Genomic DNA, 18,855 nt, shown 5'->3' with positions numbered 1-18,855 from the left:
CACTCCAGGATAATTCTAGCAGAATACTTCCAAAAGTAGCACAGAGGCTTTTTATATAATAAAAGCACCATTCATATCACAATGTGTCAGATGTGCTGAGCTGATGCGATGGTATGTCTGGAGTCTTAGAGCTGTCTCCAACTGGATAACCAAATTCAAGGGCATCGCATTCTATGTGCCTAGCTTTGGATAGAGTGTACGAACAACATGATAGCTATGATTACTAAGAAAGAAGCTGCATTTACAGTAACGTCTCAGTACATTAATGTGTAAAACATGTAAAAAGTCACCATTAGATAAAGATGTCAAGCTAAAATGTGAAACTAAAATGGAGAATCAGTGTTGGCCCAATTGTACTTCACCACACTTTGTGTGGGTAAAGCAAATACACAAGTCTTAAAATCCTTAGTTTCACTTAACTGATCTGTATCTTTGAACACCTTCTTATCCCTTCACTGTGATTCAGACAGGCATTCTCCAACAATCACATAATTCTATAGCACACTCTTTTTTTGCTATAACTCTTACTTTAAATGCTTTCAGAATTCTGCCCAAAGACTTGCTAAGATACTTACCATATCATTTAACAAAATGTCATATTTTCACACCATTGGGGAACAGTAATTCTCATTTGCACCTGGTAGTTTTCAGTACTTGTAACTAGAATTCTTGAAACAAAAGACCTTGAGGGGCAAAACACATTGTTTCAACATGCTGATTGCACTTATTCTATTTATCATTGTGTGAATAAGGTTAAAACCTTTACATTAGATCATGTTTTAAACTGTCAATCTGTGAACATTTTACAGATTTAAAAGCGATGTTGCTTTATAGTACAACTCATTTTTATGCATAATTTTAAACAATGCCATGACCATAGGAAGGAACAGTTCAAACAAAATAAAATGAAGTAATTTAAACAAAAAAAGAACAAGATTTAAAGTGATTCAGAGAATACAGTACTCTGTAAGCTCTTTAAAACAACCATGAGTGGTCAGCATATGCCAATCTACTCATGAAAAACATTACATGATATGGCTATGAGATGGGAAGTTCACAATCTACATACTGCATATGGTATTTTGGGGTAACACATAGATGACATCCTTCTGATTTGGTAAGGCCACATAGAAAAATAGCAAAAACACATTTCAGAAAATTAACCAAGATTATCCCACTATTCCTTTGATTGATCATATTCCCAACTCACATGTGGAGTTCCTAAGTCTAGTGGTATATTTATAAGATAATAAACTATATACAATGCTCTAAGGAAAAACAACAGGAGTATTAAAAGAAAACACAACACATTGGGAAGCCCTGCAGTCTAACATGCTTAAAGCGAAATAGGAAGCAGTGCAGCATATATTTAAAAATAAAAATACAATTTCAACTGAGCAGACCACTTGCCAGAAAAGGTTCATTTGGAGCCTAATGCTGAAATACATGATGTTTAGGACAGTTTATTCATGTGCTATCTCTATACAAGTCAATGGAACCTATTCATGTGACAGAAACTTGCTACTTTCAGCAAAAACGTATCTAATTGGCAGGTAGCAGGATCTTCTCCTGAGGGAAGCACATGATATGTTGAAAGAGAAGATATCATTTGTGAGAAAGTGGATTTTCTGTGGAAGTGGAAGGTAGTCCTCTTCAAGTAATAATGGAACTATTCCAATTAGTCTCAATAATTTAAACCTGAGCTAAGCCCTTGCTAGATGTAGCACAGAGCAGAGAAGCTGAACTTAGGAGAAATGTCTAAAGCATTTATAAGTACCAACACAGTTAAAAAGTAGAGAACACAACACAATCAAACTCCCACTCCAATTTATAATAATGTAATTATTTTTGATGAGCAAAAGGACACAAAACAAAACAAATGTAATGTACAGCACAGGCGATACAATTTCTCAAAGTTTTAGTTGTTTTTAGTTCCAAAGAGTAAAAGTGCTAACTGAGGGTATCTGGCTGAGGTAGATGAGTCAGACATTTTTTAAAGCCGACTGCTATGGAGTGCAGGTCAGATACAGAGACAGGGTTCATCCTGGTGGAATGCTTACCTTCTGACTTATTTGTTTTTCTGGAGAAAAGTCCTCGTTGATGGGTTGGGGGGCTTTCCATGGCGTTGGTGGAAGCCTCAGCTCCAGCGAGAAGTTCAAGGGTCTCAATGTCGATGTTTGGAAAACTCCAAGCGTGGGAAATCTAATGTCGGGCCAAGGAAGGCATCATCATCATTGGGTTGCTGCTCAGCATTAGTCCTGGTAAAATTGTCTACTTTCAGACTTACAAACGTTCTGGAAATCAAAATCCTTTCAGTGAGGCAAACCAGCAAGATGAGACTGACAGGCAGTTCGATATCATCAACATCTGGTGGTAGACCCTAGTTCTTTAGATGAATAGTTCACAAAAAGTGTCTTAATGTCGAGGCTTGCAGTTTTTGAGGGGAGAAAGAGTACACACCAGCGAAGGATCCAGGACCTTTTGGGAACCACTTGTGGGTTAGTACTCAGTCTCTAAGAAGAAACCCTTAGGGTCCAGGGCAAATCCAGTTAGAACAGATCCCCTGAGTTCAGCAAAGATTTGGAATTCTTGCAGATTTTGTGTTCCTAGAGATGAAAAGGAAGCTAGTCAACTTGCCCTTCATTCTTCTGTCCTGGATACAATTGTGAAGCAGGTTCAACAGCAGGTGCAGTCTTCTGTCTTCCACAGGTCCATAGGAGTTCTGAAGGGGGAGCTAGGAGTGCCACTATTATGCCTATGGCAGGTCTGTGGGTGGGGAATCTCCAGCCCATTCCCTAACCAAAGAGGTGAAGGTTCTCAGGGCTGGATCTGGCTACTTCTTTAGCACCTCCCAGGCCATCCTGTTCCAAAGAGGTTACACCCCCTCCCAGCCACGGCCCTTTGTTCCCTTTCCTGGGAGCCATTCACACCTCTTTGCAGGGGGCCAATAGGCTCCCAGGTGACATTTGGGGGTTAACTTTGAAAAGGCTAGTAGAGGCTCTAGTCAGGAAAACTACTACAACTTTCGAAAAGTGGCATTTCCAAACAAGTAATTTAACATTTTACCTGACTAGAAGATTAGATTATAAATTACTATTAATTAGAGCTCTTGCAACATGGTTCCAGTTATTCCCAAACTGAAGTTGTGCATTATAAGGTGTTTTAAAGTATCCCAATGGTTTTCTAAAGGAGAGCCAGCCTTGTCACAGTGAAAAACATCCTTGGAGATTTTTCACTGCTGGGACATCTACAACATTAAATATACATGTTGTAGTGTTTAGATGTTATGCATTCTGCCCTGTGGGTATTTAAGGCCTACGTTAGTGGTGACTTATAAATATTAAAAATGAAGGTTTAGGCTTGGAAAAAGGATATTTTGCCAGGTCGAGTTTGAAGTTTTAAAACTGTACATTTAGGCTGCAGGGAAAGGCCTGAAGACTTGATTTGCCTTGCCAGTTTAGCAGGGGCACAATAGTTGCTGCAGTCCACTAGTGGCATTTATCTTACAGGCCCTGGGTACACAAAGTACCATATACTAAGGACTTATTGATAAGTTAAATATACCAATCAAGTATTAGCCACGTTTTACATGTTACATGTCAGAGCCCATACACTGGGAGCTGGACTGCAGCCCCCCAGTGTTCAGAGTCCATACACTACCAATAAAATCTAGCAAGAAGGGGAGGGTGACCACCAAAATGGGCATTTGCTTTCATCATTCATGAATACAGTACTGAGTTCATATTCTTTTAATGTCCCACTTCCAGTTACCAACAATAAAATGAGGTTACGCCTTGCAGAAATGTGCAAATGTACAACTCTTGACAAAATGGCTCCTGGGTTTAATAAAGCTATGAAACTTAGCAAGCATAATGAAGGGCTACAGAGCCATTTAGATTAATTAGACCAACATCAAATTTGATTATAAAATATTTATATAGCAGATATATCAATATAGTTTGTGGTGATGATAAAGAAAGAATAGCTAAAACTGCTAACATGTTCCTTGACCAAGGATACCCATCCAAAATAATTGAAAATTATTTAATCACAACACAAAAACTTGATCAATTGTCATACCTAAACAGAAAAGATGACAAGCCAAAGAGTTGGTGTGTCGAGCTCAGAATAATCACAGGTGCTAATCGAGAATGTGTGGATTGAGTTATTCAGTTGTTAGTAATAAGCTGAGACATACTGGTATTTTTCATTATGTTGAGTCCTGGTTCTCCTCTGTACAGTCTGTCTCATATGAGTAAAAGGTTTCCTTCACAGACCTTGTTTACTTATCCATGCAAGCTCTTTTTAAACAAGATAATATAATGACTTTTCCTATTTCCCTTGAATGCTCACCTAAGATCACCCACTTACTGACTGAAGGCATGCCTTCTAATTTGCAAAGTATTCTTAGTAATGTCATGTTCTCTGCAGAAAGAATTTAATCCTCATTGCCACATAATTCTAGTAGCCCTGGCAATGTTAAAACTCTGCAAAGCGGTTTTGGGGCCTGGCATTAGGAAGATGAAATCCATATTTCAGAGGCATCTGTGAAAATATTTCCTATATTTCGTGGTTCCCTGTGAAATATAGGTATATGCTTGCATCAAGGGTGATCCTGCAAGCAAGCATGAGCTTGTCAGGTGATCTAAGAGCCGTACTGTCGCTGTGAAATAACTTTTTATCAGCATAGAAAAAAAGAGGAAATATCCGGTAAATATCATGCAAATGAATTCATAACTAGCAAACATTGAAATATAAGGTTTAACCTGTGTGTGTGTATGTATAAAAATATATATTAATAAAAATATATTAATATATGTACACACACACACACACACACATGTGCACACACTCACACGCACACATTGGTAACCCTTCTTATTGAATATAAATACCTATTCACTGAAGAATACAAAGGTTAAAGTAATGTATAGTTAGGTGAATATGTCAGGTAAAAAATCAATGTTTTGAACTAAAAAGACACAGAAATTCACTAGTTATAGTTAGCAGAGCTAACTATAACTTGCATCCCTGCCATGCACTACTTATGACCTCACATATTACATCACTCATGATATGTTCTATGATCAAGGCCAGAGAATATCTTTGCACCATTTTATTGTGTTATCATGTCAGCAATGTGTGGATGTCGTACTCTTTCAAGTACCTTCTTCGCTTGACACATATCCATGCAGATGTGTACAGCGGTCCTTTTTAGCTACTACCACTGTGGAAAAAACCGATGGCATTGGACCAGTAAACCGCTCCATGATATTATGTTTGAGTAAGGATTCAAGGTAATTTTTCACAGGTTCTTGTAAATGAAATTTAATTTGTCTGTGTCTTTGAGCAATGGGACGGACGTCCTCATGAATGTGTTGTTGGACTTTCATAGTCTTGATTTTTCCCAACCCATGAAACAATGAAATGAATTGACTTACTATTTCGTGATGAGCATTCATGTTATAGTTCACTGATATTAGTCCCATAGCAGCAGCTGTGCTGTGGATGAGTAAACAGGCACTTGACGCTGTACCTAGGAGGATATGAATGGGTGCTTATACATTTGTTTCATCGTTGCTACAAATGAACCTTGACTTTTTAGTGGCATTGCTACAGACCACATATACACTTTACTTTTCGATGGAGTAAGTTGGGGCAATTGAGACAGTTTATTACATTTTTCCTCAGGTATAATATTTATTGACACACCGCTATCACTAATGAAAGATATTGAACAACTGTTGCCTTTTAGTGTGATTTTCGAATGACCTTGGTGTTTTGTTATGTCGACATTTCTTGGACCGTTATTTTTCCTCACATGTGGCCAGTCCAACATGCGCACGTTTCTCTGGGGTAAACATCGACATGGCACAACCATCTTCTTCACTTTCACCTGACATTAATACTGAATAACTGTTTTACAAGGATTTAGATGCCGGTCGAGTTTGTTTCATGATGATGTTCCTCAGCTGATATGGTTGCTTGGCCTTATGGGAGTGCATCGAATGTCGCTTCTGGAATATTCGGGTGGCCATTCTGTTGTTGGGCCATGATGCACTTACATTTTTCTTCGCCTTGGAGACCATTACAAAATAGTTCTCCATTTCAAAGCCTCTGCAAACCTGCCCAATGGAGGGACATTTACCTTCATGTGGAAATGAAACTGCACACCAAAAGCACAACTTCTTTTTCTGTGGAGAAACCATTTTGTGTTCCTTAGCCTTGTGCTTTGGCTTATTTTCACATTCAGGGCTGACTCACTCTGGGCACCTTCGGCCTCCATGTCAGCAGCTTGTCAATCAGAATGCTCTTTAGCTCTGGCAGCCATGAGAACACTCTCCAAACTAAAAGTTTCTCTAAGCATTCGTCTTCTGAAAAAATCTGACAAGCATCCGTCAATCACTCTGAGAAGTATCGCTTCCTCCTTATTAAATTGATTGAACTTACAGTGTTTGATTTGCTTATCCAGTGTCTCAACAAATGTGTTGATGGTCTCATCAGCTTTCTGTCATTCTTGAATAAAGATGTACCTTTTGTAATATACATTCAGCATTGGATTGAATTTCAGATTGAAGTCAGCTTTGATGTGCCTGCATGCAATTTTGTCAGCTTGCAGCATTTTCATTCTGACACCTTCACCAGCATGATTTTTGAGGTACTTGAGAATCTTTTTGCTATCTGCTTCTTCTATCACATCAATGAAATCATCATATGTCCCTATCCAGGCAGTCCATCTGTTGCCAATATTCAGCTTTTTGGAGGTATTTAATGGCGGTAGTAGTTTCAAGAAGGCTACGGCATTGTAACCATTGGTGGAAGCTACTGATGTGGAGAGTAGAGTTGTTTCCGATGCTGCTTGGTGGTCTTGTTTATGCAAACCATCTCTGAGGCCTTGCAATATGCTGGCCTCTGGGTCATCTTTGATAATGACAAAAAACATGACCTCTCTCTTGGTCTCCATTGGAAAAGCAAACTTTCATGATTCAAATCACCGCTTTTTTGCTTTCTGAACTTCATAGACCTTTGGAGTTGTTCTGAGCTTTACGTGGCTCCACAAGCACAACCCTGGGTGCTTCCTCTGGGGTCACTCTCTCCAGCACTGGAGCATGATGGCTCTCTTTAATCTGTAATGGCAAGCAGAAGACCATTTCTTGTATCTGTATTGATAAGCCTTTAGTGGTGTATTTGTGCTGTCTGATGCCTGGCTGATTTCTGCCTCTTAGTGCTTCTGTTCGCAGCATTATCTTGCAATTTGCTTTCACTATTTGCTGCTCTTTCAAAGCCTAGTTGCATCCGCCTATAGCGTAATCACTTCATGCGATTTATGGCTTTGAGTTACGTAGTAGCGTGGTGCCTCTCATTGCGGCCCTCCCAGCAGGTTCTCGCCACCGATGTGTGTAGACTTCTCCGTGAAGCTTTCGTTATCTTCAAATGCTTAACATGAACCGGGACTGCACTTTGACTCCACATACGGCAATTGTTGATTCAGCACTTCGACAGAGGCACAAGTGGCACACACAAGCAGTTTGCTGGATCACAGCAAACTCTCTGGGAGAGCACTGTCGGTCTTTGGGTTACGTATCCCCTGTCTCACCGTCAGTTGTAGTGTTCCCCCAGCCAGGGTACTTGCCATTGACTACGTTACACATGGACCTAAGTATAACATGTCTTTATTCTACTGGTTACCGCACACTCAACCTTTTAAACCTGAATTCACTTCACTTGGCTCTAGCACTTGCATCACAGCCACAAGGGTTCCATCATTGCAAACTCATACAACACTACTGGCAGTGGTCCCTTGGACCACTGCCTTTTCTTAAAAATAGTTTTCCAACTACTCGCAAAGGGAAAGAGGTCCATTGAAACCCTTTCCCATTTGCTAATGGGTTCGACACCAACTGTGAGTTAGCAGTAAATTGCGAATGTTTGGGTCCAAATTCTGGTTGCAAAATGTTTGTTGATATCAATGCAATTCAATATTAGAAAGGGACTACTCCAAAATAATATTATGGACAGCTGAGACTAAAGTATTTTCTGAGCTGTTTAGACACCTCTGTTGCCAGAAATCTACTAATCCCTCCTGTTCGGTTATTTCTTTTAGTGCACAGGACCTGGCTGATAACTGTCCAGAAGGGCCTATGGATTGATCCTGCTATGGATACAAAGTGCAGTGCAAGCATCCCCCCATATTTGAGAATGGCACTGGTGCTGCTCGACTAAATGGTGTAATTAATGTTAGAACAGGGTATTAACAACGTTTGGCCAATACACACACACCAGCACTACATACCACTGCCCCAGTTGTACCATGGGAATGGCATATATACCTCCTGGGTCTGTGACAGTGTCCAGTATCCAAATCAAAACACCTCTAGTGTGTGAAATAATGTTCTCCTTTTAGCGTGTATTATATATCTAAGGTGGTGGAGGGGGGCACCTGTAAAAATGCTCGCTACACTGGATGTCTCTCAGGTAAGCAGCGATATTTCTCACTTTCCTATGGTCATGTAGTCCTCCGACATTCCATGTGAGTAGTTTTAAGGTTAGTCTGTGTGTGTTTGTGTATGGGCCATACTCGCTACATTGTTCTCTTCTGATTAATGGTGTAATGTACTGCTCGCTATATAATTGTATTCTGTGCAAATGCTGCATCCTTAATCTGTTTATCTGAATTTTCAATATTTCATGATATCTGTCCCACACCACCATCCCAAACTTGCAATGATCTTCCCCACCTTGCCCATCTTCACCCCATTAAAAAAACATAACTATGAGCCATGGTGAAACACCCACAGGGGTGATGTGAATATGGCTCATTATAATAACCCGGTATTTGTAAAGCACAAACTAATCACCTCTAAGGGTCTCAAGGTGATGGGGACCGTCTGGAAAATTAAGCGAGCTCTTGCCCAGAGTCACATGGTGCTGGACTGACTTGCCGCCGGTGCCGGGGATTGAACAGTGAGCCCCTGTGTTTTAGAGTCAGCCACCCTGGCCGCTACACCACACCTCTTCCCACTGCATGTCCTGTTGTGGCTGCATTTTGGGTTTGTGGACCACCAGCCTAGGGACAGATTTAATGACTAACATGGGCTCCCCCACAGCTACTGGTTATATACAGGCTATGCGGTGTGTCAAGTACAAAGGGAACATGGTAAAAAATGCAAAGATGAACAAAATCAGTAAAGCCTTTACATTATATTTGAGACATCTTCTGTACTTTCCCACAGCCATCAAGAGCTTGGGAGAGAACATAGCACAGACAGACATGGGCACCCACTGCATAAGTTAGCACCTGAGGAGAAGAAACACTCATAGGCCATAGCACATGGTCAAACAATCTCTCTTGCACCAATTCAGTCATTTTCCTCTAGCCCGAACAATTTGATATCTGTCACCTCAGCAGTGACAGTCTTATTCTGAAGCACATATGTGGTCTTGAGTTCCCTCTGGACTGCTTGTGGATCATTATATATGTGGGGTTTCCATCTAAGACTATTATGAGGCGAGCTGGGTACAGTATGCTATAGCCAATGCTCAGCTCCTGTAGCTGCCTCTTAGCTGGTAGGACCGCCATTCCTGCCTCCTGCACCTGCAGCGTAAAATAATAATTTAATGATATCTCAGTGGCAGAATATTGTAGGGTCTTTAGTTCCCTTGATTTACCTAAGGGCAATGTCTTGACGCCTATAGTTCAACAGGCATGCAATTATCGGTCATGGTCATGTACCAGGTATTGGATTTGGTACCAACAAAGTTAGCTCTTTCTACTGTGAAAAATCTTGAGAAAGCATTGTGGACCAACAACTCTGTTAACATCTTTTCAAGAAATCCATGTTTCCTGCGGCCGTTGATTGAGGGACAGGAATTCAATCTTAGGGGCCAATTACGATCTCGTTAGGAAAGCCTCCAGATGGGTTCCGGAATGAGCAAATCTGATTCGGAACCTATGACTCCGACCGAATCGTACCCTGTTCCAGACAACCAAGTACGATGCGAAAATCTTGTCTGCGCTGACTGAATTGTTTCTTAACCCGATCCTGTCAGTCCGACTAGTTCGCAGATGAATCGTGCCACGCAATGGAGGTGGGTTCCAAACGAGTGAGTACAATGCATGATACAGACAGCCGTATTGACTTGGTCTCAGCTAGACAAAACGGCTGTGGGAATCAGACTTCGGGGGGCAGTAGCAGGCCCCCCTTCACTGGGGGCCCTCCGAATTGGTCCCGTGGGGGTACCCATGGGTCCGCCCTTTCCATGCATGCACAGTGTGGAGGGCAAAATGGGGTGTCAGCCACAGGGTGCATGCTTTTCCCCCCTTTTTGCTATGGGAGCCTTGTACATGTTCAGTATACGGGCTCCCATAGAGTTCAATGGCAGTCCAAGCGAAGTGCATCGGAATCAGTCGCTCGGACTTGTGGAGTGAAATTCGCTAGGAAAGCCTTCCGGATCTGAGACATAAGGAGGGTGTTCCTAGCAAGATCGTACTTGACCCCTAAGTCTGATTTGTTTTTACTAATACAGCCTTTTCTTCGACTTATGTGACCATTCTGGTTGTATGCTTATATCTATTCTGCAGTCAGGGCATCTATTTTGTCATCGATAGTTTTTAGACTTTGGTGTATATATCTTTTAGTAAGGTTTATAAGTTGTCATGCCCTGTCACAGTGTCCAGTGTGCCTCCCTTTGGTCTGCTGATCTCTCATCCATTCTCCTGCAAGTGAACCATTTTGGGTCAAATGACAGTTTAGATTTAGATATGTTCTGTCAGTTTTCTCCATTTTAGTCAGTACACAGTTGTGCGGCATCAGCCAGCCATGCCTCCCGCTCCTTGACACACTAACACTCAGCACACAGTGTCTTGCCAATCAGTGTCCATGCCTGTATACCCCAGCACCAATAAGCATACAGAGTTGTTATTTACCTTCATACGTGTTAAATGGTGAGTGATATGCCGAGACTCCACTGTTTCGTGTCCCGTGACAGGGGTACATATGATTCACATATTGCAGTTATTTGCATAAGCTGCATTATTTAGAGCGTTGATTACTTTTAGGCACTCTCTCTTCTCCGTACCATCCCCTATAAATTGGGGGAGTAGTAAGCTAGTGGTGCAATGCGCTATTTCAGGCTGTAAGCAAATACAAAAATACCATTTTGGAATGTACGAAATGCATTTTCGGTGGTGTAAAATGCAATTTCTATCCAGTAGAAATCGTTTTTTGGAAATCACTAAAGGCCCAATTACGATGCAGTTCGGAAATCATCGGTTTGGGAATGGTTTAAGACTGACTCAGATTGGGAGAGTCCGACCAACCAATTACGATGCACCCGGATGCTTCCAGATACGATTCGGTCGGACTCCCATTGACTTTAATGGAAGCCTATGTTCCGACCAAATGCATAGGCTGCCATTGAAGAAAGCGGTGGCTGGGGAAAATCGGGCACCCTGTGGCTGGCACCCCCTAGTGCCTGCCACAGTGTGCATGGCTGGTAAGGGGGACCCATGGGTACCCCCACGGGCCTGATTGGGAGGGCTCAGGGTGTAGGGGGGCCCACTATAGGTCCTCAAAGTCTGATTCAGTCTGCCAATTCGAGTCGGACGGCACGATTCGGAAAGGCTGTCTGAATCCAGCATCATAATTGGTTGTTCGGGAACATGCCCCTTAGAGATGTACAAGTCTGCTCCATACAGCTCGGTCTTCCTCAATGCCGTCGGGTTCAGATTAGGATATTCCTAACACATAACTCGCATCGTAATCGGTCGGTCGAAAACCTTTCCGATTTGGGGCCTGATTCCGATGTCGTTCGGAAAAGCCTCCAAATCTGATTTGGCCTTCCCAGATCCGATTCGTAGTCGTGGCTTACGACCGAATCGTATACGTGTCCGAATGACCGAGTACGATGCGAAGATCGCTTACATGCCGACCGGATCGTTTCCGGGACCCCAACTTGAAGCTATGAAGCCGCACAATTCGGACAGGTGCTTAGCCTCGGTCTCAGCGAGATGAAACGGCTGTCGGAAGCATAATTTGGGGGCCATTGCAGGCCCCCCTTTAACTGGGGCCCTCCAAATCTGTCACAGGGTGTACTCGTGAGTCCCCTGATCCAGGTATGCACAGTGTGGTGGGCACAATGGGGTGCCCACCACAGGGTGTACGCTTTTTCCCACCCACCCTTTTCTGCTATGGGAGCCTGTGTACTCGGCTGTACACAGGCTCCCATAGAGTTCAATGGGAGTCCAAGTGAACCGAGTCTGCAAGCATAAGATAGCGTCGTACTTGCTCGTTGAGACTCCCTGAGAACGTCCGGCTTGGAATGCCCACCGGATCTGAGTGGTACGGAGGGCTTTCCTAGTGAGATCGGAATTGGGCGCTCTGTCGGAAAAATATGTTCCCGATTCGATTTGGACAGAGCAAATGCCATTAGGAGGCCTTCCAAGCCGCATCATAATCAGCCCCTAAATAGGGAATTGCAAATAGGAATTTCCAAACAGTGATTCACAACCACCATGTACAAAGGATTTCCTAATTGTGAATTGTCGCAAAATGGCCTTTTAGGAAATGCAATTACCATCTATTTCAATCAGGTCGCAACCAAGAGTAAACTATAAAAAAGCACCCAAAATGCTTCTAGCTCTTTCAGAGCTGGCGAGAAGGAGGAGGAATTTGGCTCATAGGCAGTGAAGGACGAGTAGATAGGAGAGGATATTAAGGGTGATGGTCACCCTTTTTTAAATTACCAATCGAGGAAAATGGATGAGCGCCATCTTGGACAGGGAAGGTCTGGCAAGTCAGTCTGGAATAAGGACCATATTGCTGTGATGGATTTAGGCCCAGATCTCTGTACTGGGGTGAATGTATGACATTGTTCTGCTTTCTGTACATCAACTGTTGTTTTTGCATTTGTCACCCCGAGTGGGATGGGTATGCCCAGACATGGGTCCCGTGCTCTCCATGCCACTGGAATCAAGCTATCATGGCTGAAGAGGGGTGAAACCCCAAAACCAGTCCTAGGATACTTGTTTCCAGTCCAGGGAGGACCTGACTTGGCAGTTCAGGTTGGACTGTTCCCATGAGGCAGAGAGTCAAGACTGATTTCCATATGGCTGGGTTCAAACTGGAATGGCATGGTGAGCAAAAAACCGAAGGATTTAGGCCCAGATCTCTGTACTGGGGTGAATGTATGACATTGTTCTGCATTCTGTCCATCAACTGTTTTTGCATGTGTCACCCCGAGTGGGAAGGGTATGCTCATATGTGGGTCCCGTGCCCTCCATGCCACTGGAATCAAGCTATCCTGGTTAAACAGGGGTGAAACCCCAAAACCGGTCCTAGGATGCTTGTTTCCAATCCAGGGAGTACCTGGCTTGGTAGTTTGGGCTGGACTGTTCCCATGAGGCACATGGTCAAGACTGATTTGCATATGGCTGGGTTCAAACTGGAATGGCATGGTGAGCAAAAAAGCAATGGATTTAGGCCCAGATCTCTGTACTGGGGTGAATGTATGACATTGTTCTGCATTCTGTCCATCAACTATTGTTTTTGCATTTGTCACCCCCAGTGCCCAGACGTGGGTTCCCTGCTCTCCATGCCACTGACATCAAGCTACCCTGGCTGAAGAGGGGTGAAACCTCGAAACCTGTCCTAGGATTCTTGTTTCCATCAACTGTTGTTTTTGCACGTGGGATGGATAGAAGCCTAATCCCATCACCCTTCTCAGGAAAATAGCAGAGGTAGAGAACATGAGAGACTTGTTGCTTTTCAGTCTGCTGATGCAGGTGCAGATGTCAACACCACCACTTCAGCATTACAAAACCTCTCCACAGTGAGTTGCATTTGCAGTTGTAATAGTGGTTGTCCCACACTTCCTAGATGCCCATAGTGGATGTTTATTGTTTGTGGGAATGCCGCACTTCTTTATTTGCCTTTCAATACATTTGGGCATCTACTTGCATGTAGTCCTTCATTAGCTTGGGTGTTTGTGTGTCAGCACGCCATTTTTACTTTTTGCTTTCATCATACCCCAATGTGGTTCTACCAGGGACCTTGAGGCCAATATCCCTACTTCAACTTGAGTTTTGGAGCTTCTCTATAATTCTTGGCTTCATCAATCCTAGGACAACAGATCCCCCAGGTTACAAATTCCCAAGCCATCTACTGGTCTTTTTTTGGTGGCCACAGTGCTCTGTCGAAAAAACTTTTGTTAAAACCACTTACCTCTGATGGCCAGCCGGCCACCTTTCCTCCATCCTCTCTCTCCTGCAGCAGGATACAGGAAGCAACAGGAAGAACCTGGTTCTCAGACTCCAGATAGCCAATCACAACGCTGCAATGCAGCTTTGTGATTGGTCTGAGTGCCATGGATCGATGCTCAGCCAGGGAATGGGGGCCTGGGCATGTTCTTCATGCACACTGTAATACAGCCTGCATGGATAATATGGGAAGTGTGCATGACTGTTTTGGGTGACCTGAGAGGGCTGACCAAACTGTCATGTTCACTTAGGAGTGGACAAACCACTCCTCCCCTGCTCCTCTGTCCTCAGAGCCGCCCTGCCACACCCATAAAGCTAGCACAGCAGAAGGAAACATAAAATGAGAATAACGTGAGTTATTACCATTTTATGTTTCCTGCTGTGGAGCAGTGGGGCAAAATTCCACCGCCTTAGCGGAGGAGACACCACTGGTGTTTCCTAATATTGCCTTATATGTTGCCTTCAACCTGATTTCAGCTGTAGGTATCTTTGCTCTGGCTTGCTCCGTGGTGGCTTTTTGCACTGGGAAAAGTTGGTCTATTTAAGACTGTTCTCTACCAGTAGCTTCTCTTGCTGTTGCAGGTCGTTCATGGTTCAAGCTCTTACCGCTCAGTGGCAGCCTTCTTTTTAGTCCATGTTCTGGCGTTTGAGCTCCATCCATGCATTTCTCCATTTGTGCTATTCTCTTCCTGGCCCAGGGTCACCCTTAGCTTTTTTCCCTTCATTGGTTTGTACGGTTTTGATTTGTTCTCACGGCTTTGTTAGTTTTGGACTTCCATCCTTTTGTCTTCTTGTTTTGGTTTGCATCCCCGTGGTTGATGTCAGTGGTGCTCGACTTGAATACCCTTACAAGACATTGTTTAACTGTGGCTTGGGTGTTCCAAGCACAATTGACTTTCTCTCCACCTGAAAGCTCTAGGTTCCAGGCACTCTACCTTTGTTTTTTTTTTCATTGTGTGTTTTTCCTGCTCTGAAGCCTTTGGGAATTCACATAAACGTCTTTGTCCTGTTAATTGTGATGCTTTGAGTCAGGTTGGTGGCAGGGGAACATCTTTATGTATGTATGATCTGTGGTGAGGACCATGAATGAAGAGGTAATGGCATGATTACTTAGCAGTAATCTCCTTTAGTCTTAGTACTAATATTCCTTCTCTCAGTACTCACTATCAGTTGCTCTTATCGACTTTTCTTAAACTGCAATTTCTGATTTAAAAATCGTACTTTTATGATTTCCAAAATTGCGAATTCTTAATTGCGATTCCGAATTTGGAGAAATCTTTATTAGTGCGATCCACTGTTGCATACATCTCATTTTGCGATTCCCTAATATCGATTTCCATGAATTTGTGATTTGGAACTCACAGGGCCTTAGTTTTGTACATATGACCCTAAATATCTTGCACAGTCTGGGCTTACTATTGTCACTCGCAACGTTCTCTTGCTTCAACTCTTTTGTTTATATAAAGTGCAAATTTGACCTGATGGTATCAGGGCGATTCACATGAGCACCAGTTGCGGCACAGACGGACACATTATTTTAGTTGGTCACGGGGAGATTAAGTGATTTGCCCAGAGTCACAGGATGTTAAGTTTCCCAGCCGAAACATAGGGCCATTTCCCAAGCTTCGAGGCCCTTGTCTCCTTTTGTCTGGTGCCAGTCTGGGAAACTGTGGACCATTATCTTGTACAAACCAGAATCCTTACCCACCCGTCAGATCACAATGCTTAAGGCATCCTGGTTTGCCTCACCTAGATGCTCTGCTCTCCTGTTACATATGGCATGGATGTTCCCTGGGCTAGGTGGTCCTGTTGTGGCGGCTTTTGTTGGTTTTCATGTGCGGCCACATGATCTGATGTACATCTTCTAGCCAGACAAGCTCTGTCCCGCCTAAAAACTTTAAAAACTTCCCCCACCACTAAACCCTTTGAAAGCAACTTTAAATTACTCTTACTTGAATCAAAGAGCAGGAACTGGAAACTGTGACACATTTCATAGAAAAGGAAAATGGATGGAAACATTTATATATTTAATATTGTTTATATAAGTTTTAAAGTTGGTGGAAATGTTGCAATGTATTTTCTTTTTTAAACAAAAATTGTAAATAAATGTATGTATATTAAATAACAATAACAAACAAATGCAACATTTTTTTTTACAGTAGGTTTTAATTTATTCATTTTTTTAATACAAAAATAATTTGAGAAAAGGACTATGTTAAAATTTACACTAAAAGTCAATTACATGGAAAATAATATTTTATGTCCTTAAACAGACTGTTATTATTATGTGCTAATAAAAAATGTGTTACAATAAATTGTGATAGTTTAATATTTTGATTAATAAAATGTATATGTTAAAACATGTGTTATAACTTGTATAACTAAACAATGTAATACGTTATACTTAATGGATGAAACACATGTAAACAAATTGAAAATAGTTTAAAACACACATTTCTGTTCCCACTCCAAATGTAGCCACATTCGGGAAAATATTAAACATTTTTTGGGTGTGTGATGAGAGATCTACGATTCTCCCTTCAAACGTAACCACATTGGGATATATCATACTAAGGGCCCGATTCCGATGAAGGTAGGAAGGCCTCCTAACAGCATTTGCTCCGTCCAAATCGGATCGGGAACATGTCTTTCCAACTGGATCGGAAAGGTTTCCAAACGACCGAGTATGATGCGAGTTAGGTGTTAGGAATATCCCAATCTGAACCCCACGGCATTTGGAATGACGGAGCTGTACAGCGCAGAATCATACGTCTCTACAGTCTGCTTATCCGACCGAATACGATGCTGGATTCAGACATGCCTTCGACTCAAATCGGCAGTCAGAATCAGACTTTAGGGGCCCATAGCGGGCCCCCCTGCACCCAAAGCCTTTCCATTTGGGCCTGTGGGGGTACCCATGGGTCTCCCTTACCATCCATGCACTGTGTGGCAGGCACCAGGGGGTGCCCACCACAAGGTGCCTGATTTTCCCCAGCCACCCCTTTCTTCAATCGGAGCCTATGCATTCAGTCAGAACATAGGCTCCCATTGAAGTCAATAGGAGTCCAACCAAATCGTATCGGGACGCATGCGGATGCATTTGCACTCGGTCGATCGGACTCTCCCGATCCGAGTCAGTCGGAAACCATTCCCAAACCGATTTGGTCGGAATTACAGCATCGGAATCAGGCCATAAGGCAGAGATTGTCAAAACACTTCATCAAGAATAACCAGGATGGACTGGAAACTGGAGTACTTGTGTTTTTCCATCCATTCACTAGAACTGACGCCGCTGGCGGTTGAAACAGTTTTTAGGCAGACTCTTGAAGAAATATATACACCATAGCTATATTCTAAAAATATCATGAAAGAAACCCAAACAAATTATTTCACAACGATGTTAAAATAAAAAACAGTACTGCTCTGGAGAAACTATCCTTTCCACTATCTTGGTCTGGCTAGCCCAGGTGTCCCTCAGAGCAATGTCAAGGATCCCATTCACTTTCACCTGGCGGAAGTGATGACTCCCAGCCTCAGGGATCACAAGTTCGCCCTCAATGTCCATCACCCAGCTAAGGGAGATCATGGCATGGCCTATGACCTTCCCCTGGGGACTACTTATCCCTAAGGAGACATTGCCTACACCTTTGAGGTCTCACCAGTGGGTGGTTTCTTTGGACAGATAGAGTGCCTCTTGCTGGCGTCCTAACTCGGACCACTCAAAGCAGGGGTTTTGGAATTGGGACACCGTGCTTCTCAGAAGAGGCTTGGGAACCCTTTCCCCCGCCTTACTCTGGGACTTGTCTGGGTAATACTTAACCTCCCCCTCTCTCTCCCTCAGGGGAACCTGATTCACCCTATTTGGGGTTACTCACAGGTACCTTCCTGGACACTCTGGTACTGACCCAGTGGCCTCCTCCTCAGCAAGCTTCCTGTCCAGTTCGTCAAAGTTTTGTGCAGCTCCAACTTTTTGGTGCCCTTCCTCATTAGCAGTTCCCTTTCCTGACAAAACAGTTTGAACTCAAGCACAGTGTAACTTACCAGGTTGGCCATCTCAAACTCCATTGCAGAAGGTATGGTTTTTTGACAGTCCAGTGGCAATCAGAGTAGATTTGCAAAACTCAAAACTCAAAAGAAGCCAATCAAGGAGAATTGAAAAAAACTGAAAATGGTTCCAAATTATTTCTATGAGTTGGTAGTTGAACACAAACATGCTGTATGGCACTGCATAAACACAATTCAAAATCCTCACTGCTGATCACCAGTTACTGGCTGAGGAAGGTGAAAATCAGTGGTAATAAGGCCAGCAAAACGGGATCAGCAAAAATGGAGGAGGAAGGTAAAATGTTTTTGGGGAAGAACACCCTAAGGCTGACAGGTCTCACATTGCATAACTTCGATTCTACTGATTTCAGTCATTTTGGTCTTGTTTTTATGTATTAAAAATGACTCTATTTTTCTAATCTATTAGATCCTTTTGTTGTGTATTTTCACTGTTTTACTGTTTGAAGTGTTGCACGAATACATTACACATTGACTCTGGAGAAACCTGACTGCTCTGTGCCAAGCTGCCCGAGGGTTGAGCATGTGTTAATTTA

This window comes from Triturus cristatus, chromosome 2_1, assembly GCF_964204655.1.
Source record: "Triturus cristatus chromosome 2_1, aTriCri1.1, whole genome shotgun sequence".
NCBI classification, from domain to species: Eukaryota; Metazoa; Chordata; class Amphibia; order Caudata; family Salamandridae; genus Triturus; species Triturus cristatus.
Note: the sequence above shows the minus strand (reverse complement) of the source record.